At 36.9% G+C, this 24,504-nt stretch overlaps 1 protein-coding gene across 2 annotated transcripts in view; it reads left to right on the top strand.

Moving 5' to 3' along the window:
• The first annotated feature begins 3,101 nt into the window (after positions 1–3,101).
• LOC6580799 (putative polypeptide N-acetylgalactosaminyltransferase 9) overlaps positions 3,102–24,504 on the top strand; it is an 80,723-nt gene continuing 59,320 nt past the window's right edge. For both annotated transcript variants that reach the window (XM_015164418.3, XM_015164419.3), the window contains exon 1: positions 3,102–3,620. The gene's annotated coding sequence lies outside the window, so the exon portion shown is untranslated. The remainder of the gene's footprint in view (positions 3,621–24,504) is intronic.

The raw sequence follows: 24,504 nt of genomic DNA, 5'->3' as shown, positions 1-24,504 counted from the left end.
CCCGAAAAGTAAATATGGGAAATCCATTTTGAAATCCCCAGACTTTACCCTTAATTGAAAACCTCAAATTGAGTTCAGTCACAAAGTTTTTGGCTTGGATAGAATTGAAGCCTGGTGAAACTCGAGTCGAGCGAGGTTTCACTTGGTTAGTTGGCAGCCAGGGAACATCTTTATATGCATATTTCAAGTCGACTCTGGCCGCGAGTTAGCACAATTTCTAAACAAAGGCTTCAATTGTCACAAGAGAGTGAGCAAGCGAGAGAGGAAGGGAGAGGAGAAGATGTTTGCCAAATAAAATGCACTTGTGCATACGACGTCAAGTTTATCAATAGACAGCAGGGCAAACAGTGGAAAACTTTGTGAGCTCGTTTCGGGCCAACTTCTGTTTCAGTTTTGCGAAAAAAGAAAAAGCAAAACGTAAAACTTCAAGTAAAAAAAAAAAAAAAAAGAAAAAGTGAGCAAAGTTGATTGCGATTCTTGTCCTTTTCAAATGAAAACGCAAACAAAAATGAAAAGTGCAACGGCCGTCAACTGGGAAAGCGATCCGGGAAAGCGTCGGAAATTGCTGCAATCCAAGTGCAGTTTCGTCGCCATCCAAAATTGTCAATTTGTGGCCCAGTCGAGCCAATTGCCAAGTGCTAAAAATCGATTTGTATATTATCTGAAAAAGTGCATCTGCCACCTGCAATTTGCAATTGGCCCCTGGCTATTGACCACAGAAGCAGCAGCAGCAGCAGCTGTTCAATCAAATAAAAGCTGCGGGACTTCCATCTATTATTTAATAAAGATTAATTCGTTTCGTTTGCTGTGCAAAAATCAAAGTTTAGAAGCGCAGCTATGCAGGGTGACAAGTTCTAATTGGCTGCAAGTGCATCTAGTTTTTAATGAGCTTTTAAAGCTGTTTTCTAACACTAATTAATTAACTTTTGCATAAAAGTGACAAACTCTAAAGAGACTCAAGTCGCATAAAGTCCAACTAAAAGCTTTTTAAAGTGCCTCGAAACGTGTTTGCATCTTAAGGCGAAAGTCAGCTTGTGTCTGAATCAATTAAGTGCTGAATGAACACAAAATAATATCAGTTTAAAGTCACTTTGAAAGCTGTTTATGAGCGAAGCCTTAAACTTGTTTAGTTAATTAGATGACAAATTTTATTCAATTTAAATAGCTGAGTAAGCTGGTAAGAGAGAGAGAGAGAGAGAGGGAGAGTTTTTCGAGCTTTTCATGCACTTTGAAAACAGTTCTCTATTTTTACTTCAAACTCTTGTACAACTACAAATTCCAAGTTTTAATTATTAATTATTTTTTACCATTAACACCAGTTGATGGACTGGCAATAATATTATAAAATTATAATTATAAACTCCAAATTCCTATATATAAGGTTGTCAATCCATGCGCTTTATCAATTTTTAATATTCAATCACCTGCAGAAATATTTTCAGCTCTAAACCATAAATTTGCCGCAATTTCCAACTTTTACAAGCCCGCTCCCCGCCCCCCGCCCAACCGTCAACCCCCTCGGCTAATGCACAACAAAACACAACCGCAAATGCAAATGAGCCACGTGCATGCGACGCAGCGTCAAGTGCTTCACTCGCAACATGTTCGACGCGCCTTGAATGCCGGCTGCGAACATCGTGTGTTGCCTGCTGTTGCATCAGAGATGCGCTGACCGGAGCCAACATGTTCGAGGCTGCTGCTAGAACTTGACAACAGGTTGGAAGTCAATGCTACAAGTTGGCAGCGCTGAGCGGATCGTAAATATATAGTTTTATCGTACTACAAAAATATTTAGTAATGTATACTAATTGTTACAGAAAGCTGTTCATTTTTTGTGAACATCTAATTTACAGGCTGTAAGTATAATGAGATACAAATTATTCTAAGCCACATACTAATGAAATACTACTTATGCTAAGATATCAGAGAATTGATTTTTAGTGCAAAGCTAATTTAAGTCAAAACGAACATCAATAAAAAAGACCTTAAAAAATTAATCGAAATCTTCTTCTGATTAAAGCTAATTTTGTAGTATCGTTTCATTTAATCTGTAATTGCCAGTTTTTTAAGTAATGTTAAATTGGTTTCAGCGCACCCATTTGTATACCTTGAAACGTCGCCTTATCTATTATTATTAGTCACAAAGAGAATGAATACCTCACTTAGGCCACAATCAAACAATTTGTGCAACTTTTTTAGTAGAATGATAAGTAAAAGTTCCAAATAAGATTTATGGCCCATTGAAACTGTTTGTGACTTTTGGAAGATATTTGTAAGTGGTCATTCATGCGATAATTGCATTTCCTTTGAGTCAACATGTTATTGACTGCAAATCGAAAAGAAAATTAAGTTTCCTTTGAAAGGAATATAATATGAAACTCTGATTTATAATAAAAAAGGAGAAAAGAAGATGAAAATATAATAAAACAAATAGAAACTAATTTTAAAAAAAGTAAATATTATATTACAATTAAAAATAAAATAAATGATAACAAATAAAAATATTTAGTCTACTTTAATAAATAAACAATTTTCTTTAATAAAAAAAAGAAAAGTCAAATATCTTTCTGTAGTCTTGAGTCGAAAGGTAAATGCCATAAATCGCAATGCTGTAGCTCTAGGAATAACTTAAGTACTTACCCTTAAACAAAGGGAGGAACGGAAAAAAACAAAGAGTGGAAGAAGGGCCTTAGACATATTCTGAGTAACCCAGAACTGAGACCTGTATTGGCGAACAATAAATAAAATTTAGCTTGAATCTTAAAATATTCAGTCATGCAGCTAAAATGGGCCTATGCTACAGTTTTCGCTGTACGTACTATTTATAGATAACACATATTGAGATTGGGGCACCCGCATAGCTAAGAAACAAGAAAATAAGCAAAAATGTTGCCTGTAGAGCATGGCAACCTTTTATCACTCGAGGCTTATCCCAGACTGACCCAGGCACACACACACCCACACCCATGCACGCACGCACTCCCACATCGAACATGTTGCGAGGCGAACCAACGGTTAGCCGGCGCAGGCCAAACCGATTCGCTACACACACAAGTTTGAGTCGTTTGCATTGGACTCTCGCTTCACTCAGAGTCAGTCGATTTTCGAACGTTGAAGCAGCTGGAAGTGGGACGCGCGCGAAGTCAAACGTTGCATTTCACCAAATTCTTCGACAACTCTCGCACACAGGTGCAGGCGTTCTGTGTCCGTGTATCAGCGTGCGTACGTGAATGTGTGTGTGTGAGGGCGCGTGAAAAGTCCCACTAAAATCGGCAGCAAAGCAAACACAGTCAGCTGTTGGCCGTATCAAATGAGTGAAAATTAAATGTAATAAGCATAAAAAAATTATTACCGTGAATATTTTTAAAAGTTGTATAAATAATTAAATAAATAAAAAAATTGAGAAAAAAAGGTTAAATTACAACATAGTTCAGTGCAGTGCAGTGTGTGTGCGTTTCTTATTCTTTTTTTTTACCGTAAAGCCGCAGAGGCGTTCGTTGCTGTTGCTTTAAAAGCAGCGCAGCCAACGTTTTGACAGCCAAATCAAAGTAACAGCAGAGCCAGAGGCACAGGCAGAGGCCCAAGCAGAGGCAGCGGCTCAGCAGTAGCGAGGAGCGCTGGTAAGTCAGTCGAATTGAACGTCAAGTGTCGCTGCCACGCGACCAGGAGCTAAGCAACAACAACAACAACAACAACACAATTTAACGAACTGACGGACAGACATGTCGGAGCGCAACGGAATGGTTCGCATAGAACCTCGGCGGCGGCAGCAGGTGCCGCTGTCTGTTTGTTGTTGTCTGTCTGTTGTTGTTTGCCTGGCGCTGCACAACAAACCATTTCTTTTGTCATTGTTGTTGTTGTTGTTGCTTGCGTGTGTGGTGTTCCGCGTGGCTCCGTTAACTTGAGCTGACATTTACAACACTGCCCCCCGTGCACCCCCTTGGCCCATTCTCATCTCCTTCTACTCCACCCTTTGCGTGCTTAGCTACGCGCATTGTTGCTGTTGTTGTTGCTGTCTGCTTTGCTTGTTCTTGTCTTTGCGTGCGGCGGCTTCTTTTTCGCCTCTTCTTCTTCTTCGTCTTGTTCATTGCTTTTATTTTGGCGTGCATTGACATTGTTTTTGCCAGTTTTGTTTTTGGCGCTGGTTCGCCTCGCTTCGTTTCGCTTTTCAGTTGTGTTTTGCTTTGTTTTTGTTTGTTTGCAAATTATTTTTATTGGCCACTTCCTTGACTTTGTTTTTGCGCGCTGGCAAATAAGAAAAATCAATAAATTCTTATTTGATTTTCATGCCCAACCGAAGCCAGCTGTGGCCCATTGCTGGCTTTTCTTCTGTTTTGTGTTGCTTGGTTTTGTTTTGTTTTGTTTCGTTTTGCTTGGCGCTGGCTCGTTGCCACCCTTTCGAAATGCAACCCTGTGTCTGCCCACCCCCCTGGCGCGGCCCGCCCCTCGGCCCCTGTCTGGTTGCGTTTAGCCGGTTTGTTTGGGTTCGTGCTGTATACAATTTTCTATTGGCCTAGAAACGGGCCAAAATTTTTATTAATTATCATTGAAGGCATTTCATGAGAGACGAAGGGCCGACAAACCGTTAGCTGACACACTTTTGGCCAGGAGGAACGAGCGAAATCTGAGGGCAACCGGGACGCATGTAGATGAGATGCCTGATAGAGCCTCTTGTCTTTCTGAATACGCCAATTAGACGAAATTTTTATTAATCTGCATAATTAAAGCAGAATTTAGAATCTTTCTACATCTGAAGAGAAGAAACCAACATTCTCTTTATTTCTTTGTTTCCAGTTTTTATGGGTTGTTAACGTTATCAGAAACAAATCTGAGTTGCGCTTGTGTTCCCCTTTTTAGTTTTTATTTGCTTTTCCCATCAGCCGCAAGGTGTTCTAAATTCTGTATTTGCTAAATCTACTTTTTATAATACTTTTTTTGCAATCTATTTGGGAGTGTGTTTTTCTAACATATTTATGAAATTTTTAGCACCTCCTTCTTGGAACTGGCAAAAAGAGTTGGTTTGAGTAAAGATGCGAAAATGTCGCTTGTTCAGTGTTTCTATGCCATTTTTCTTAGCGTGTTCTTTGAAGATAGATAATTTATTTGTGTGTAGAGGAAGGAGACGCAGAGGACATGTGTTTTAATTTCAGCAGAAAACTTCTGCAGAATTAACTGAGTAATTATGAAATACTCGGTGGAATTATTGTCTTTCCTTCTTTTTCCGTCATAACATTTGGTATTTTTCTAGCAAACATTTTTTGCTTTTGTTTTCAAGAAGTTTCCTTCAATTATGTTTTATGCGTGTTATTTTTCTGTTATTTTCTTGTGTTTGTTGACTTTCCTTTTGGGACTCTTTCACTTCCTATCTCCTCTTATATTTTTTAGAATTATGAATAAGTCTTTCTCTAACTATGATTTAGCTGAAGCTTCTTCAAATGAAATTTTATAATCTTTTCAAAGTAATAAAAATAGATTCAAGTATTTAGTAAAATAAAAAAAATTTAAATGCTAATAAATCCAATTGCTTAGTAGCTGTCGTAGTAAATAAAATGTTCTATAAATAAAATTCCCTATAAAAATATTTTTTATATACTCCCCCTTAGTAACTCTGCCCTTAAACATTGTATTTTTGCATTTTTATTGTAAATGTTTTCATTTCATTTACTTCTTTTTGCTCTTGCTCCCCTTTGTGGTATTTTAAAATGTGGTTTGAAAGCTCTCCCTCAATTACTGCCCTTCCTCTGACAATTTTTGTTGTTTATGGCATTCGTAGGATCTCATAATTTTATATACATACATACATATATACATTTACCCTTCGCCTGTTCGCAAATTCTCAAATTTCGTCGATGAAACCTTTTTGCCAGCTCGCATTTTGGCTACAAGTAAGAGTTAATGTGTTTGTCTCTCTCACTGACACACACACACACACACACATAGTTATTTACTCTTTCATTCATAATTATTTATTTAATAAAATGCCACATTCATTTACGCTGAAAACGGGTTTCATTCCCTCCGCTCTCTAGTCGGGACACCTTTTATTTTCGTTGCTTGTGGAGTGCATCATTAAGAAGCAGCAGAGGTAATTAAATTTAATTATAAATGTTGGCCGAAAAAGTTGGCTGTGTCGGGACCCGGGCCTGCGTACAAGTTAAAGCTGTTGCCATTTATGTTAATTTCAATAAATTAATCACAATGATATTACGGCTCTTACATCATGGCCAGGCCACTCTCTTGATTTATGAGGCGCCCAGGTGTGAGATAGCAAAACACACAGAGATGAAAAACAAGCCAAAAAAAAAAAAATTAGTTTAATTGGATGCTAATCTGCTGAACATTTCGCACGTTCGACACGTTCTCTTCGAAATAGAGAACAACTGCATTTTATCGAATGAACAACTGAACAAAAGCACTTATATTACAATATGTACAAGTATATAGGTAGGAATATACATTTGCTCGCAGTGTTTTATTCTGTCTTGTGTTTCAGCTTCTTCTTTCTTGGACACGTTTCGCGAGACGATCGAGAGGAATTTGCATAGATAGCTACGACGCTTTGTAGATCTCTTTTCAGTGGCTGCTGTAATCTAATGTCGTCCCAAAAGACTGAAGGCACGTATGTGAATTGTGCGAGTATGTGTGAGCGTGCTTGTGTGTATAACTGTATTTGCCACTGGATAACTGTAGCACTTCGAAAGGCAGCTGAAAGCGGAAACTGCACTTGGACCAGGGAAGCTGCAAGCCGTGCGGGGAGCTGCATCTCAGCTTGGTTAGTGTTCAGTTCAGTTCAGTTCAGTTCAGCTCACGTAGTGTCCGATTGCGAACCAAGTTTGTTTATGCAAGACTTAACCTCAACTCGTGTCTCTAGTTGCGAAAGAACTTTGTGTAACTCAAGAAGAGTCTCTTTCTAACTTGGCACAGTTGCCAGCATAAGTATGTGAACGCGCGTCCATGCTTGTCCAGCTAGTGTTAAGTGAATTTATGCATATGGCCAGTTAAATTTAACTGACTTTATATGCTACCGATAACAGTTTACTCATAAGAACAGTTTTTCAAGGACCTTAGTTTACCTTTTCAAGCTTTCTGACCGGTTTTTGCGAATTTAAAATGTATCGATTTGTATCAATTAATTAATAAATGTATAATTGTTGAAGTAAGTGCTTTTAAAATGTGCTTTAAATAAGTTTAATTATTCAGGACCTAAGTTTTCGATAACTTTTGGGGTATATAAATTGTATTGGTATGTATTGAGGAATAAATATGAGAATATAGAGAGCAAAACTTGGACTATGATATCATGACATTTATGTACATTCTTTTAATTAGATATATGTTATCGATAATAATTAGAGATAGCTCAAACTGTTTTGCTAAATGTTCCGTTAAGTAGTGTTAAGTAGTCAAATTGTTATAAATTATATAAATAACCATTCAAAATTCATCTTACAATGTATTTGATTAATCGATATTTCACTTTGTTATCGTTTGAAAGATAATTCATTCCTCTAAAAAACGATTTGGGCTATTCAATAATGATCCGATCCAAAATAGTATTTGAATTTAATTTTATGACGATCGATAATTTGCTATTGATACGTTATAGCAGAAATATTTATAATTTTTAACCATTTCTTTGATTATCTATAATGTGCTATCGATGCCTTATGATCAAAAGTTGTTAAACAATTAAAAGTTAAATATATTGACAAACACGTAATTACTTAAATACATGTTGAGCTTTCTCATGATCTCTCCTAACATCGCCAGAGAAGCTTTCAGTGATTTAATTGTGGTGCATCTTTATTAAGATGCCAACAGATTTTAAAGACCCTAAATGATGGCTATTAATACTTAAATGGCCAGCTCTTTTGGCCATAAATTGCTGCTCTCCGTCTGCATTTTAATTATAACTTGGCCACGATTTAGGCAAGAGAGGCAAGAATGCGTTAGAGACGAGCCGAGCGAAGCAGCGGCTAACAAATGACAAACTGACCGAAACTGGCTGCAGTCGAGTCGGAGCTCGCAGCTAATTGCCCAAAGTCTGAAAGGGCATAATCAGGGGGCTGGGGCTGTGGCTGGGGCTGGGGCTGCGGCTGTGAAGTGGATGTTGCGAATTTGAGGCTGTGCCGCAGCAGGATCTACAAACTGCAATGACAAGACAAATGTTACGACAACCTGCAGCTACAAGTGAACAACTGCAACAGCAACAGCAGCAACAGCAACAACAACAACAATCGCTGCTGTTGTTGTTCTTGGCTGGCATAAAAATTCGTAGGTAAACCAATTCGAAAGCAATTTCCTGGCCTTAGAGCCTACTGCAGCGGGTGGGCAGGCGGACAGGCAGGCATTTGCATAACTAGGAGGTAGATAGGCCTCCACTTTAACTGTCTTTGTGCTATATACCTTTAGATATATATATATATATATATACATATATGCGTGTGTGTGTGTTTGTGTAAACGCTTAAACTACATGTGTTTGCTGGAGTCGCTGCTGAGCTGGCTTAGAAGTCCAAGTGAAGACGAGTTCATTGAATTCTTTGCTGCTTTATTCGCCAAACTCGTAAATTTTCAACCAAATACACATAAAATTCAAACCAAACTGGTTCCTGCAGCACAACTACAAACCACAATAACAACAACAACAACAACAACAACAACAACAAGAGCATTAACAGCGATTTATACCAGACCAAAGTCTTTGGGTCTCGTTTTTTTTTAAAGGTTTTTTGTTTTTGTTTTTGGTTATTTTTTTTTTCGGGGCCTGCATCTTTCGGAATGCGGCAGTCATCTTCAGTCGCAGCTCTGCAACTGCAAATGCAACTGAAACCTCATCTTTTGCTTTACATACCCTGTAGTGGCATAGCAGAAAGGTATTGCCGACTAATATATGTATATGTATCTGCATGTGATTCGATCTAGCTTTATGAGTGTACCCATATTCTTCTTTGCGATACATTTAATTGATAAATAAATAGTAATCGATAAATCTTTTCGATAATCTTAAAACATATTTTAAAATCGAGTGATTACTTGGTATTGTTTATAGAATTCTTTAAACTTCTTCTGTAGGCTATAAAATATTTTATAATAAATTCATTAAATATATTAATTATTCACGATAACTTATAATCGATAATTATGTTTATTAACATTGTTATTAACACTAAAAACTGTTTAAATCAACTGATGACATAGGAGTTTAAGATAGTATAGAATATTTGTTAGTAAGTATTAAATATATTAACGATTATTATCGATAAGTTACTATCACATCAAATCGACTTTGAAGGCGATCAGAACTGTATATCCTCTGTTGTAAATCACATGATAAATTCATTAGCAGTGCCAGTTTTTTTACAGGGTATTTTCTAGTAGTTGACTCCTTTGACTGGCTTAAAGAAAATGTTGGCCAAGTCATCCTTATCATCATTTGCTCTTTTAGCATTGCATTTTACTTTGCTTTCGGATGGATTCGCTGCGGCTACTTCGATTGAGTAGCTGTCCGCATTTCTATCTGCATTTGTCGCCGGGCAACTGCCTGTGTGTGTGTGTGTGTGTGCATCTGGGTGTTTATGTGAAGCTGTTTTTGGTGCTTCGGCGGCTCTGTTCGAGTGCAGCTTTTGTGGTGAAAGCGCAACGCATTCGGCTTGTTGCCTGACCATAAACCCGACTCGACTCGATGCGATCGACCCACATCCATATCCAGTTTTGGGTGCCGAAGAACCAGCTGCATCTTATCAGAGATCATATCAATGTCAAGTGCCGACTCACACACACACACTACACTAGCAATGCGCAAACAAAAGTGTCCAGAATTAAGAGCCGAAAACTAAGTAGCTCAAATATTTAGACAATTTCGTACACTAATTGGGCCCATCAGCCGGAGACCTGTGTCTAATCGCTGTTGGGCACAAAACAAATATGGAAATCTAACAAACACGCAGCCAACACACACATACATACACACACACAGCTAGCTGCTCAGACATTAAGACGATACGAGACTCTAACGTGGGGCAGGCCCAAACAATGCCAAACCAAAAAACAAAAAAAAAAAAGTAGAATTAAATGAAACGAAAGATACGCATCTGTATCCGTAGTTCAGCCTGTGTGTCTGCGGCTGTGGCTACTGGACCAAACTGAACAAAAGACGGCTCAATTGTGGCTAGGGATCAGCATTGCGCTGCCTACCTGTCAAGCAAAAGATATATACACTGTACAAAAAGTGAATATAATATGTCAAAAGTCGGTGTATCAAATTATATATATTATATTAAAATATGTATAAATAGATTTTATCAGTAACTATTGTTAGTTCACTTCATTTCAATTCACTTTTGATTTTGATATTAACTTTATTTAAACTTCAAGTATTTCTTGCTGTGTAAGCCTTATTGCTCAAATGGCTCGTTTGCTCTGGTTAGACATCAATCATAAATTTGAAGATCTGAGGCCAATAAGAATTGTGAGTTAGCAGCGGAAATGAAGCTGAGCTTTGACCGCTCAACGTTAACTGTAATTACGCACGCAGATAGACGGATACACGGATACAATAGATACGCAGCTATATCTGCAGATACATTTATATCTCATGACGCACAAACTTGTTATATGCAGCGACAGGGGCAGCGACAGCGACAGCGGCAGCGGCAGCGGAGGCAAATGCCCACAAATAGCCGCATAATGACCTTGTTACTCAACTGTCAACTGTCAACACACGCAGCAACAACAACAACAACAATAACCGTAGCAGCAGCAGTAAGAGCAACAACAACAATCAATACCTAGCCACAATTTATAGTTGTCGTATCTTTGGCCATAAATTGGAGCGCCTGGCACATGTCACGCAGTCAAAAGGCAGCCCAAAGACAGCCCACAAGAATGTTGACCAAATGGGGCAAAAGCCATCGCTCCATAAGCAAGGATCAAACAACAGAAAAATACAATAAAAAGTAAAAACAATATAAAATCCATTTATTGTTGTTTCTGACGGCAATTCTTTGGGCAGCTCACTCGACATGGATTCGCTTAAGTTTTGCATAAGAAGAAGATGAAGAGTTGATTGAATGAAAGTGCTCAAAGGCTTAAACTAGTTGGGAAGCTAGCTTTTAAATAAAATAATAAAATCTTAGGCTTTTTACCATGAGCATTTACTGACCATAAAATTGCTTACGAATATTTAATTAAAAATTAAAACAAGTTCGAGTTTTGATGTGGGCGTTTAATAGGTTCGTTTTATTTGCTGACAAATTAATAGGAGAGGCCAACAGCTTTTTAAATTTTACTCTGTCAAACTGTATAAGTCTTTCTTTGCTATATTCGCTAGACATCGCATGGTCATACGATTAAATATTTCAGCAGTAGCATTTGAATATACATAAGTATGTATATTAACTAGAAAGTTACAGGAAGTAAAATTCTAGTAGACATGTCGATAAAATGTTGACACTGAATCAGGCTGACGTTTATGAATATCAAATTTCAAGACTCTGGCTTCAAGTTGATTATTTATCTATCTAGATTTTGCAAAAAAACCAATATACTCCATTTATTTCACGAATGAGTGGAGATTAATTATTTGGAGATTTATGTTACACTTTTCATCCATTATTCTGTTCAGTCAAAATCCATATTTAATTATATAAAACTCAGAATTAATGAACTAATTTCTTTATAATTTCTATAAACTATAAATATCTCATAAATTGCATTGGCTGAACAAGTATTTATATAAGAAAAGAATGAAGGAAATTAATATATGCTTTTCAAATTTTTTTTTTCGGATTAACACTTCTTATCTCCATTTCTTTAGAATTGTACATACTCATATATAAAGGTTATGGAGTACTTCATCTAGCATTTCAACTTCCTTTACTTGGGCAAACTAATGGCATAATATGACTCTATGCCTAGCTTCATTTATTTCCCAGTTGTTGTCCATGCTTATATCGTGTTGGGTAATCTCTACATTTTAGACTTTTTGGGTTAATTTGACAGTCATTAATGCGTCTAACTAAGCCATTTCCTCATCTTAACTCAGCTCTCATTTAGTTGTACTAATTTAATTCATGATCCACTGCAAAAGCCATGATAATTTTCGCGTCTTCACGCATTTTGAGGTTTTTTTTAGCTACCAAAAAGTCATTTTATTAGCTGTCCCCAAATTGTTGTCATTTTATTCCTTACCAACTTAGACAGCTGGGTCACTTTAACCGAAAACTTCTTGGCCAAGTCCGCACCTGCTCTCACACACTCTGCTGTGATTTGTGTGAAAAGCAAGTCATTTTATTAGCTGGCAACTAATTTAATGAGTTTTGTTTGCTTGTCCTAGCCTCCGTGGTCACTTTAATTACGATTTCCACTCGCCCCTTCTGAATTTTCCGCCGTCAGAGCGAATTTGTTAATGTGATTAATTGCAGCTGGCGTTACATCTTATCTCGCTTCTCACTTTATTTCACTCACGTCCAAAGTCCACGTGTCGTCCTCTGCTGTCAAATTAATGCGCCTTCGAGCGGTGCATTCCCTGGCTACGTTCACGAGTGCCTCGCACTGCCACTTGTTGCACACGCTGCTCGGCTGCCACATGTGGCAGCCCCTTCTGGTCGTGATGTGCCTTGGGTCAGTCTTGAGTACTTGCCGGTGGTTGGCTCGCAGTGGAGAGTTTCGTTTCGAGTGCTGCATAAAAACGCTTATCGCGCTGAATATTTTGTTGTATTGTTTACGCGGCGGGGGCTCATAAAATATGACCAGCAACAGCAATGACAACAACAACAACAACAGCAACAGCAGCAGCAACATCAACTCGGCAAATACAAATAGTTGGCGCGATATCTGACGGATACACACACAGGCAGCGACTTCCTCGTTGTTTCTAGCTCGCTTATTGTTTTATTTCATGTTCTTCCTTTCTTTATTTGCTTTTTTCGTGTGTTGGGATGGGTTTGAGCATACAATGGGCGGCAGCAGAAATAAGAAGAATCTTAACAAGTAATGAATTACGCGAGAAGGAACTTATCCCGAAAAAAATATAAGTATACATATTATATATGCATGTGTTCCCTGGAGAGTGGATATCTGAAATACACAATAAGAAAAAGTTGGCTAATATTAAGTAATCATGAGATATGGAGAGAGAGAGAGAGAGAGAGAGAGAGAGAAGAGACAGAAGAAGAAAAAGAAAGATGTGGAATGACAGAAAAAGTTTGTAAGCGAGGAAGAAGATACAGAGAGAGAGAGAGAGAGAGAGAGAGAGAGAGAGAGAGAGAGAGAGAGAGAGAGAGAGAGAGAGAGAGAGAGAGAGAGAGAAAGAGAGAGACAGAGAGAGAGAGAGAATAATTAATAGATTAATAGAGAATAATTAATTAAAGAGATGCAAATGTGCAGATATGAGAGATAGAGATATAAATAGAGATACTAGAGACTATATCTTTTCCTACTTGCTCTATCTATATCTATTTCTACGTCTCTATCTCTCATATCTCTCTAAAGATATAGATATACATGAGTAATTTAGATAATATATTATATATTTACCCATATGTATGTATATATCTTCCTAAATGTATAGACATAAATAGATATAAGACATACATAAAACATAGAATATAAAAGATAAAAAGTTGCATAGGTGCACATATCATGTAGAGATAATGACATAGATAAAAGTACAAAGAGAGGCAAAGATTATTCAGTCTAAAAGTACTCAGTAAAAGTTAGAGTAAAATATGTATAAATTTGTTAAATAAATGAACAAAACCCCAATTGGATACTAAATGTAGAATATAAATTATTCTACATTTAGTAAATGTAAATGTATTTCATATATAAATGTATTTCATTCTCACCACAAGCTTTCGTGCAGTGCATGAAAGAAAGAAAGAGCTCTCGAAAAGTTTTGTTGTATTGTATGCGAATTAGTTGTTATTATCAGGATGAGCATAGAGGAAGCTGTAGCTAGTTGGGAGTATAGAACATAATTCTAAGGCAAGTTTTGACAAAAGGTCGACGTGCTTGTTCTCAATTGTTGTTGTCGGTTGTTCTTCATTGTTGTTGCTGCTGTTGTTGTTGCTGTGGGTTGTTAGTTATTATGTGCTAAGTCGACAGCATTGTGCGATAGTCAAACAAAGTTTCAGTTGTTGTAGATGTAACAGTTGCGCACTTTGCGAAAAATATTTTAGTATTTGCTTTTAAATAGTTTTTCCCATAAAAAGCAATTGGATTTTATGAAGAAAATACCAATACATAAAATAGAAACATAAAGATGAACGTTTCTAATGACGCAAACTAACCTTCAGTAACAAATCAAGTTGGTCGCACAAAGAGACAGCTAACAACGACAACAACAACAAAAACATGAACAGCAACAACAATCAAGCAGATGATTTAATAAGGCAAAAGGCCAGCCAAGCAAACCTGTTGCAATGTTTTTGGTGCTCACTGTATGCGCCCGCTTGACTAGTTTTTAGTCTCTCTCTATATATATTTATTATATTCATAATGTCCATGCATACAGCTAACTCTATGACTCTGAACATGGCTCTGCGGCTCTATAGCTCAGCTTGTAGTTGTCTTTTTTCTGTGCTGGCATTAGCAATGAATGCTTATTAAACCGTAACCGCAGCAGCGCCAATAGCAACAACTTGGCCAGGAAAATGCCAATGCGAATATGGTTATAGCCAACTGTGAGTCGAGTGTGGTTTGTGCTATTTATTTCTCTTGTTTTTCACTATTTGGCCAACGACATTTTGATGAGCTGATAAAAAATGCGAACTGCCAACACAATGAGCCCGAGATGAGCAGCTGATGGCAATTATTATTATTATAATGATGGAATATAGTTAAGAGCTATCAGGCTGATACTTTTTAATGACAGTGAATACGATGGCCTTCGGCTAAGACAATAAAAAGGTATATACCAAAATGAAATTTGCAATCGAAATAATATTCAGCCGTAAATATATGTCGTAAAAAAAAAAAAAAGATTAGCGATACGAGTGCATGAATGCAATAGGCGAACCTTGGATTATTTTTCATAAGCTATTTCGAATTGCTGCCCTTATGCCATTATAAATGATTCGAGTATATAAGAATATGATTTAAATTTAAAAGAGATATTAATTAAAATAAACTAAACTTAATCCCTAGTCTTAATTTATTGTTTTCAATTATGATTTGAACATGTAGACTAAAGCAATATTGTTGGAGTAACAATATAAATTAAACAAAAATATTAAAATCTTTATACTAACCTACTTAAGTAAAATATACTGTAATATTAGACTAAAACATAGTATAACACTCTATTACTAGATACTAATAGTATATTAATATAGTATAAAAATATAGAAAAGAATTTCAATCTAAAATACATATAGCAAAATAGTCTAACTATTGAATTTTTCACAAATTATTAATATTCATTGACTGAAACTATTATGTTTTGTTAGCTGAATAAATAACTAATGCAAATATTATTCACTCATGTATTAGTATATAAAATGAACTCTTTCATTTTCAACAAAACTTTAGAGCTGAATGAAACATGCTAAAAGCAAAAATTTTAAAAGAAATTTAAAATTTTGTATCTATGCATATATAGGTTAACGGAGTCTAGCTGATGAATTTTTCACAAAACAGCAACATTCTTTTGTGCCTAAATCTATTATTGTTTGTTAGTCTAATAAATAACTGAACCAAATATTATTTTTATAAAAAATATCTGAAAGTGATTCACCAAAAAAAAAAAAAAAAAAAAAAAAAATAAATAAATAAAAGCTGAAGATTGCTCTTGATGTAGTTCACGCTCTGACGCTAAGTCTTAAAGTCTACATTTGAGCAGCATAATGTAAATGCCAAGCTAGGCGTTCATGACGAATTCATTATACCCTACGCTGTGTGTGTGTATCAGTGCGTGGGGGCTGGAGAAGAGCCGGGCATTGCAACACTTTAGAAGCAAACCGTATTGACGTATTGACGCATTTGCGGCCTTCGGGCATTAAACTTTGCCGCTGTGCGCCACGGGCGATGGTTTTTTTTTTTTTCAACGATTGTGGCAAATGTTGCATCATCATTAACACACACACACACGCACGCTCAATTGTTCAATTTGTTACTGCATTCAATAGAAAACGCATCAAATGCAAAGTCATCAACCATTGCTGCTGCTGCTGCTGCTCCAGCTTCTTCATCTTCTTCTTCGTGTTTTGCTTCGACTCACCTTTTTGGCTTTGGCATTTTTCTCATTTACAAATGTTAATGGTTAATGGTTAATACACTGCAACGAGCCCTCTGCAGATGGGGCCACAGGCTTGTCTCTGAGCCAGGGTGCAGGCCATGAGTCAGCTAACCAAAAATGTCAGCGACAAAACGTTAGCGTTTGCAGCGAGCTGTTAAAATGGGCCGCGGGCAATATGGTTTACTGTGTTGGCATACCCTGTAAATTGTGATAATGATTGATGATCAGCAAGCAGCAGTTAGTGAGATGCAACAGCCTGCAGCATGTTTACTTTACTTACTGTACAGGGTATAATCTGGGTTTTTAATATGTGCATAAAATGTTAATTAATTCTGCTTTTAATTAGTTACGTTTATAACAGGAAACAAGTTTATTAAGTAGAGAAAGCTACTTATAAACAATTTTATAGGGTAACTCTTGGGTGCGGCTCGCCCAACACTGTGCACTCTCACTTGTCATTGTTGTTGTAGCTGTTGATGCCTGCAATTTATCACATGTTGCTGCAACAGTCGGCCGCATAAAAATTTGTAAAATGCATTCAGGTGCCGCCAAATATTTGAGGCATGCCGCGCAGTTGCAGCTAGCCTGTGCATCTGCTGCTGCTGCCGCTGCTGCTGCTGCTGCTGTTGGTGGTTTGGCAGTGTTGGCTTTACTTTCAGTAAGTCATTAACTTGCAGTTAGGTAACCGCGCAGGCAACAATCCCTGCAGCCGGGTGCATGGGAGCAGCGCTGCTGTCGAGAGATGTTGTCTGCCACAGTCGGTTGATTGAGCCGTAATTAGGCAGATCGCAACGAGCTGCTGGCTGCCGGCTGCCGGGTGAGCTTCGGGCCAACAGCTTGGCCAGCTATGTGGGTCGTCGCTGTAAATTAATGCCCCGAAAATGTAACGACAAAATAAAAATAAAAATAAAAAGCCCATATACATATATGTATGTATATATGTGTATGTATGCTAAATAAACGAAAAAGTAGCTGGCAAATCAGAACGCAACGTGCGCAGTCAATTGGCATGGAAATGGGCGGCTGGAAATTCTTGGCACGTTAAAAATTAACCAAAAAGTGAAAAAGTAGAAAGAAAGAAAGAAAAAACTAAAGTGAATGACAGCTACAACAACAACAACAACAACAGCTCGAACTGGGCACGGCCCAAAAGGTTGACCAAGAAACGACGTGAAGCGCGTCGTCCGAGTCGCAGGTGAACAACCGTCTGATTGCCTTTTGAAGATTTTTACAGCTATTTATTTACACTGGCCCCATAGTACCTCTTTCTCTCACTTTCCCTCTCTCCTTCTCCCTCTGCTCTCTTTGTTTCTCTCACGTTTGTTTGTTAACTGCTTGCTGCTGACACCTGGTTTGTTTTGCAAGCTTCTGTTGACTGAGCGCTCTTATTATATTTGACCATTTGTTTATAAACAAATGCGAAAGAAACGAAGAAATACTGAAACACAACAAAAGCAAAAAAAAATGTGGAAGCATAAGGAAAAGCACAAAATCCATTTACGAAATGAAAATGGCTAAATTTGCGACTGAGAAAAATGTGAAGTATTAGGGAAACGAACTTTAAATGAAGAAAAGAGAAACGAAACTTTTTTGTTATAAAGTATAAAAAAAGGATATTTTAAATATCAAATAATTTCTGTTAATGAATATATATATAATAATATTTAAAGAATTATTTAATATAATCTTTAATTTAAAACCAACCCAAAGAATTAAATTCATGATGCTGTAGAAGTCTGGAGCCTTTCGTATTATTCAACTAGAGCTAGAATTATAATATTAACATACATATGCATACTTTCCTTATGATATAGATATAGATATATAAATATAATATAAATAAATATTAAATACATTTATTTCTATTTTTAACAGAGATTATAAAAAAACTTTGAATGTCAGAAAGTACATTAAGAAACCTACAGAAAGAAATCTCTGTAGAATGCTAAGAATACAAAGGCTCGCCACTCGTAGTGTTATCTATGTAGAACGCCATATGTTCTGTTTGCAAAATTATTATTATTTATTTCAAAGCAAAGAAAATGAGAAAATAATACAAAAAAAATTGCAATAAATTAAATATGACTAACTTTTACGTATTTTGTATTTGAGACAAAAATGTTTCATACAGTCATATGATATTTTTAAGATATTTCTATTGAATAACAGAGAATGCCTTTAAATTGTGCCTCTGTCTCAACAAATACTTAGACAAAGCAGTAAGCCCAAAGTTTTATTGTGTTTGTTGACATTGAAACTCAATAGCTTTCGATATTCATATCCATATTATGCTTTGAAACAAAAGCCTTCAAATATTTAGGCTCTATATTAGCATGTAGCTAAAAATACGAATTTATAATTGATCTATAATTATGTATTATTATTTTGGCTCGCCCAATTTGAGCTTTACTCAAATCTCGCACTTTTTATCTTAGACCTCGTAGAGGCCAGCATTCCATTTTCATTATGCTGTCCAAAAAGCGAAACAGATGGTTTCCCCCCAGCTAAATAGCCCTAAGTTAATATTGAAAACCACATTTGTACGCAAAACATCATCACTCTAGGAGAGGGTCAAAAGCGAAAAACGAAAAGATAAAATATAAAAGTTTTGCTAAAATAATAAATAAAATAAATATAAGTTTTGACCTGGCAATTTGTTGGGTTATGCAATGCCAATGTCTTCATCAATGAAACTGAATGCTTCGTGTGATTTGTACAAATGTTTGCCTTAGTCATCGTCATCATCATTATCATCATCTGCTGCTGCTTCTTCTTAATTAGCTGGAGCATCTAAAAGCACTTTCACTAACTGCTTCGCTTGCCCTCCGGTCCGCTCTATCGGGACTTTGGCTTGATTATGATTGTTGTTATAGCTGTTGTTTTTGTTGTTGTTTTTGTCTTTGTTGCTGTTTTTGTTGTTGTGTAATATGCTTTGAAAGAAACTTTATATGCATTATGCTGACCACAAACATATTAAATACCAGCTGATATCATCAATGCACAAAAATAATAAATGTTTACATACGGCTGTGTTCGCCCATAGCGATTACAATGTATATACATATATATATATATATATAACATTTATATCCATATATATATTTGATTTATTTTTTATTTAAATAGTTTGTTATCTAGCTTCAAAGCGGAAATATCCATTCATTGTATGTCTGTATACGGGTTTGTGTGTGTGAATTATTATTTAGTTCATATTGCCCATAGGTTTCAGAGATTCATTTGCTTTGCTTTTGAGCGTATGAAATGCAAACAATTCCAAAACTGTAATAAAAATTCAAATACAAATAATGAAAAATTCTGCAAAATATTTGTCATGTCACAGCAAGTAAATGCAACAGAAACAGAAACAGAAACAGCAACGACAACAACATCAACGACAACAGTAATATCAGTCACAATTTTAGCACCGAAAGGGCAAATATTTGTAAACAAAGTGTATAAATAATAATGCAAGCACAACTTGCACAATCGCATGCCATATGAAATGTATTTAAATAGACTCGTTTACATTTTTCAAAATACCCTGTACACATTTTAAACTAGCATATTGGGTATACTGAGTTAAATGTGCAGTTTTCAATAAGCTTTTAGTTTAGCCCGCATAATAGGACTGATTGATTAAGATTGATTGACGTCATTTAGTGCAGCGAATATAATACTGATGTATTTATTGGTATGTTGATTGATTGACTAACTGATTGCTTGATTGATTGATTCATCTTTCTCTTAAAATATTAAAACTGATTGATTCATTGGCAGATCGGTTGTATTTATTAGTGATTGATTGACTGACTAAATATTATATTTTTGGTTTCTTAATTTGAATCTTATTACAAGTGTCTATTGATGGACTGATCATTGATTGATTGCCAGCTAGATATTATTTTGTGTGTATCAACCTCATTCGTTACTTAATTACGATTGAGTAATAACTGCTAATGTCTATTAAATCTCATAACAAATTTTCCATTGACCATTAATCTGTCATTGGTTTTAACTATTGATAGATTCATTAGGCTAACTATTATTTAACTATTGATTGATTCATTAAGCTAATAATGAATGGATAGACTGTGTGATTGACTCGCACATGTATTGAGCTATCCCATTCAAATAAAAGCTGCATATAACTGCTTAGCTGTCCCTGAATAGTTGATTGATTGACTGACTGAATATTTGTCCCACATTGTCCAATGGGTAATAAATTGATTGCTGGATAAAATGTAATTAATTGCTAGTCATTACAGGGCGTAACCTAGTCAATCAGCCTCACACCCTGTCAGATACCTTTTATTTGCAAGCGAATGCATTCATTATTAAACATCCATTTGTTGATTATTCATGTATTGAGCTTAAAAACACACATTATTTATATAAATATTTGCCTGAATTATTGATGACAGTTGGGCTTGTGGCTATTTAGCTGCTGACTGCTGTTAACACTCGCCAACAAGGTTTAGTCACTCTTAATGCGTGGCATTTGAAACAAAAAAGAACCAGATGTTTTTTACATACATATTTTTAAATTGATAATAAATGTACAGTTTTGTCAAGTCTCTAGGGCAATATCTGGGCTATGACGGTTTATTTGGTTTTCTATAAAACAAATTTACTCTCGGCTCAGCGCACAAACATGTAATTTCACCTCTGGTCAAAGAGATTAAATAGATTCGTATAAAAAATGTTGGAGTAAATAGTTTCAAGTGTATGCTAATTTATGTCGGAAATTTGTGCAACTGTTAAGAATGCCGTACAAGGGCTCTTAACTTGGCTTTCCTCGATATGTAATTCATTTGCATAAACTTGTCTGGCTGACAACTCAAAGTACATCCGACTCTCACCAATAGCAGCTGGCGTCTGCAAATGCTTTCTGGTCCGGGGCCCTTTTAAGAAAAGTATCTAACGAATACACAGAACAAGGCACACGCATTCTTGAGATACGAGTTTGAAACGAGTGGGCAGTGACTTTGTGAACTGCCAGACCTGTATGTATCTGGCTCCGGTTCCTTGTTGGGTTGCTCGGGCGTTGAAGACGTCGCTCACGTATCGCTGAAAGTTTTTACAATCGCAACTAATTAGCAAATGTATGCTAATTTCCTGTTTTCAGCTGTAACCAATAGAATTACAGACTGATGCACGTATCGCTTTATGCAATTAGCTGCAACTGACATATGTTAACAACAGAAAGGCAGAAAACGCTGTTATCTACGGTCTGCCCGGGCTGAAATACACTTGCAGAAAATATGTTTGCCGAAGCAAATTTGCATTGAGTTTGTATGCGCGATCATGTGAGATAGCTCTGTTATGCATACGACATAGTTAAATGTTACCTTGATGTTATCTGAAGTGAGAGTCGATTGACTGTACCTTACGAGAGTTGGAATATCACAGTTTGCCTTGCCAGCTTGGTATGGGTGGAAAGAAAGTCCAATTCCGGTGCGAAACAGCTTTGCCTTTGTTTGCGCAGCAGCAAACCAACATTTATATGCCTATAAGCATAGTTCTTTGCGTCAGAAATTTTATTGGATCTGGTCGTTTATTTCCATACTAGTTAGGCAACTGCTTTGGCAAGTGTATAAATAAGGCCATTCGCGTATTTCATAATGAAGTTGTTGTGGAGCAAACGCCCCGAACAAAAGGATGGCTCACAAAAGGCCGTTCTGCGCTCGTTTATCACATCAGGGTCTCCCCTCCCGTGCCCCTCTTAATATGTTGGTAGCCCTGGTATAATTACTAGTCTTATGCAGCTGCAGCCAGAGGTCGAGGCTGGGCAATTGCGCTTGTATTTAGCTTTTGGTCCGCTGCAGCTCCTGCAATCGATTTGAGTTATTGATTGTAACGACGACGACGACGTTGACTCCTCTATGCTATGATTAATTTAACGTTGAGTCAGGCTTTTGGCTTGGCTTTTGATTTGAAAAATTAGTGCATCGAAAAAAAAAGTAATACAAAAAAAAAAAAAAAAATCGTGGAATAAAAGAGGAGCGCAGGAATTGGCAACTGCAAATGAACATAAATCAAACAGTTGGCTGATTGCATTCGAAGTGCTCACAAATTGCATGATTTGCAATTTCTGTGCTGCAACAGCGACGGCAGCACCAGCACCAGCACCAGCATCTGAAAGGGACTTGAGTTGCAGCATTCCCCGGATGCTGACACGACTTGTCCGTACTTCGTGTGTTGCACTTGGCTGCGGACCTCACGTTGTATTTACGTTGCGCAAATAATTCGCATTTTTGCTGCAAGTCGCGACTCTTTGCGACTGCACATGAAATTATTGCCTGGCATTTTTATTTGCCTCTTTATTGTCGGCCGTCCATTGTCCTGGCGGACAGCGTTTATTGTTTTGTAATTAAATTTGTCGGTTAAGCCAACAACAGCGCCGTGGCATGCCCCAACATGTGGCAGACCCCTTGCTGAACCCACTAAATCTTCATTTCCTTTGAGTGCCGTCTAAACCCAAGACAAATCACTGGATTCGGTGTAACTTTTGTTTGAGCTTTGCAAAAACCAGCTACGAAATGGCCCAAAACAAAATTATGGCCAATAAATTGAGCCAGATACACGTTCTGCTGCCTATATGTATATGGGTATGGTATGGGCATCTGCATTGATGTTAGGAATACATATTTATATACAACTATCATAATAAAGGGGAATATTTTATATATACAAATATGCAAATACATAGAGAGTGTTATGCATAATTTAAAATTCGTTGATCTTCTGCGCTGCTGATCTCATGCTCATCCAAACTTATTCAATAGGCCTGAGTGGCCTTTCTCTCTCTCTCTCTCTCTTTCTCTCTCTTTTTACTTTTCATGATATCAAATTGTCCTTTGATATCAAAGTGTCCTTTTCTTTCATTCTTTGTTGTGCCTAACTTTTTGAAATTATTGGTTGTTTTTCTTTTGCTATCGTTACTTAAATATTTTATGAAAAGCCCAAAGCTAATTTGACTTGTTCTCATGGCTATCTCTCTCCCTTTCTCTCTCTCGTTATTTTTTATAGCTTTGTTCTAGACAGCATTAAGTTGTTCAATTCCTATTCTATGCGTCATTCTTAACAGTCTTAACAGATGTTTTCATCCAAATGCCAAATCTTTATGCACTCCAGGGACTTTGGCGTGGCAATGGGCCTTAGTTAGCCGGACAGTCGTTAAATCCAAGTCCATAAGCCAGGCCAAAAGTACATGGCGCTAGCCAAAATCAATAAACATAAAGGCCTGGCAAATTATACGATTGCCGAGAAAGCGAGACAGAAAGAGAGAGAGAGAGAGAGAGAGAAAGAGAGAGAGGGAGAGAGAGGGAGAGAGAGGGAGAGAGAGGGAGAGAGCGGAAAGAGCGCAGCTTGATAGGTTGAGTGAAAGAGTGTGGGACAGTCACAATCCGAAACAGGTTAGCCGGCTATGTAAATTTGTATTAATATTCAAAAGAAGCGATTGCGTGTACAATAGCAACAACAACAACTCGTGTAAATATGCATACGACCTTCGTCTCGGATGATGGACAGCCGAACGTAGCGAGAGCAAAGGGTATAAGGTATATATGTACTATATGTATGTAAATTGTGTTTTATTGAGTTATTGGTCCCGTGTCGAGTGTGCGTCCTCCAATCAGTTGCAAGGGTCATAAATTGGAATTAAAATCAGCAATTAATTGCGCTTAATCAAGACGTTGAATATGACGAGCGATGGGGCAGCAGCAAGTAGAACTATTTGAGAGCGACAGAAACAGACAGAGAGAGAGAGAGAGAGAGAGAGAGAGAGAGAGAGGAGAGAGAAGAGAGAGAGAGAGAGTCATCGAAAGAGAAGTAAATAATATTATGGGCCTATCGAAGCTATTTTTATGACCATCATTGTGCGAAGACCCAAAAGAACAGAATTAAATGCCTCGAGCCAAAATAATATATACAAACAAAAAAAATATACAGAGACAGAAAAAAGCGAAAAGAACTGAATTTAAGCCAAACGAAAAAATGGCCAGAGGCATTCTGTTTATGTACGTTTAAGAGTGTTTACGATCAGCAACATTTTGTGATCATTAGCAAATAATTTACGCCATTTACAGGCTAAGAGGAGAAAAATAATATGAAGTTGAGAAATATTGATTTTTGGGTATTATGGAACAGTCAGCTACACTACAAATACTTTGTACGGAAACGAATTTTATGAAAATGTTGAAAGTAGAGTTGTGAATGTTACATGTGTATAAATTTTATATTATTCAATTTATTTATTTCGATTTT

This window comes from Drosophila mojavensis, unplaced genomic scaffold (assembly GCF_018153725.1).
Source record: "Drosophila mojavensis isolate 15081-1352.22 unplaced genomic scaffold, ASM1815372v1 contig_81, whole genome shotgun sequence".
In the NCBI taxonomy this organism is placed as follows: Eukaryota; Metazoa; Arthropoda; class Insecta; order Diptera; family Drosophilidae; genus Drosophila; species Drosophila mojavensis.
Note: the sequence above shows the minus strand (reverse complement) of the source record. Positions and strands in the feature narration are given on the sequence as shown.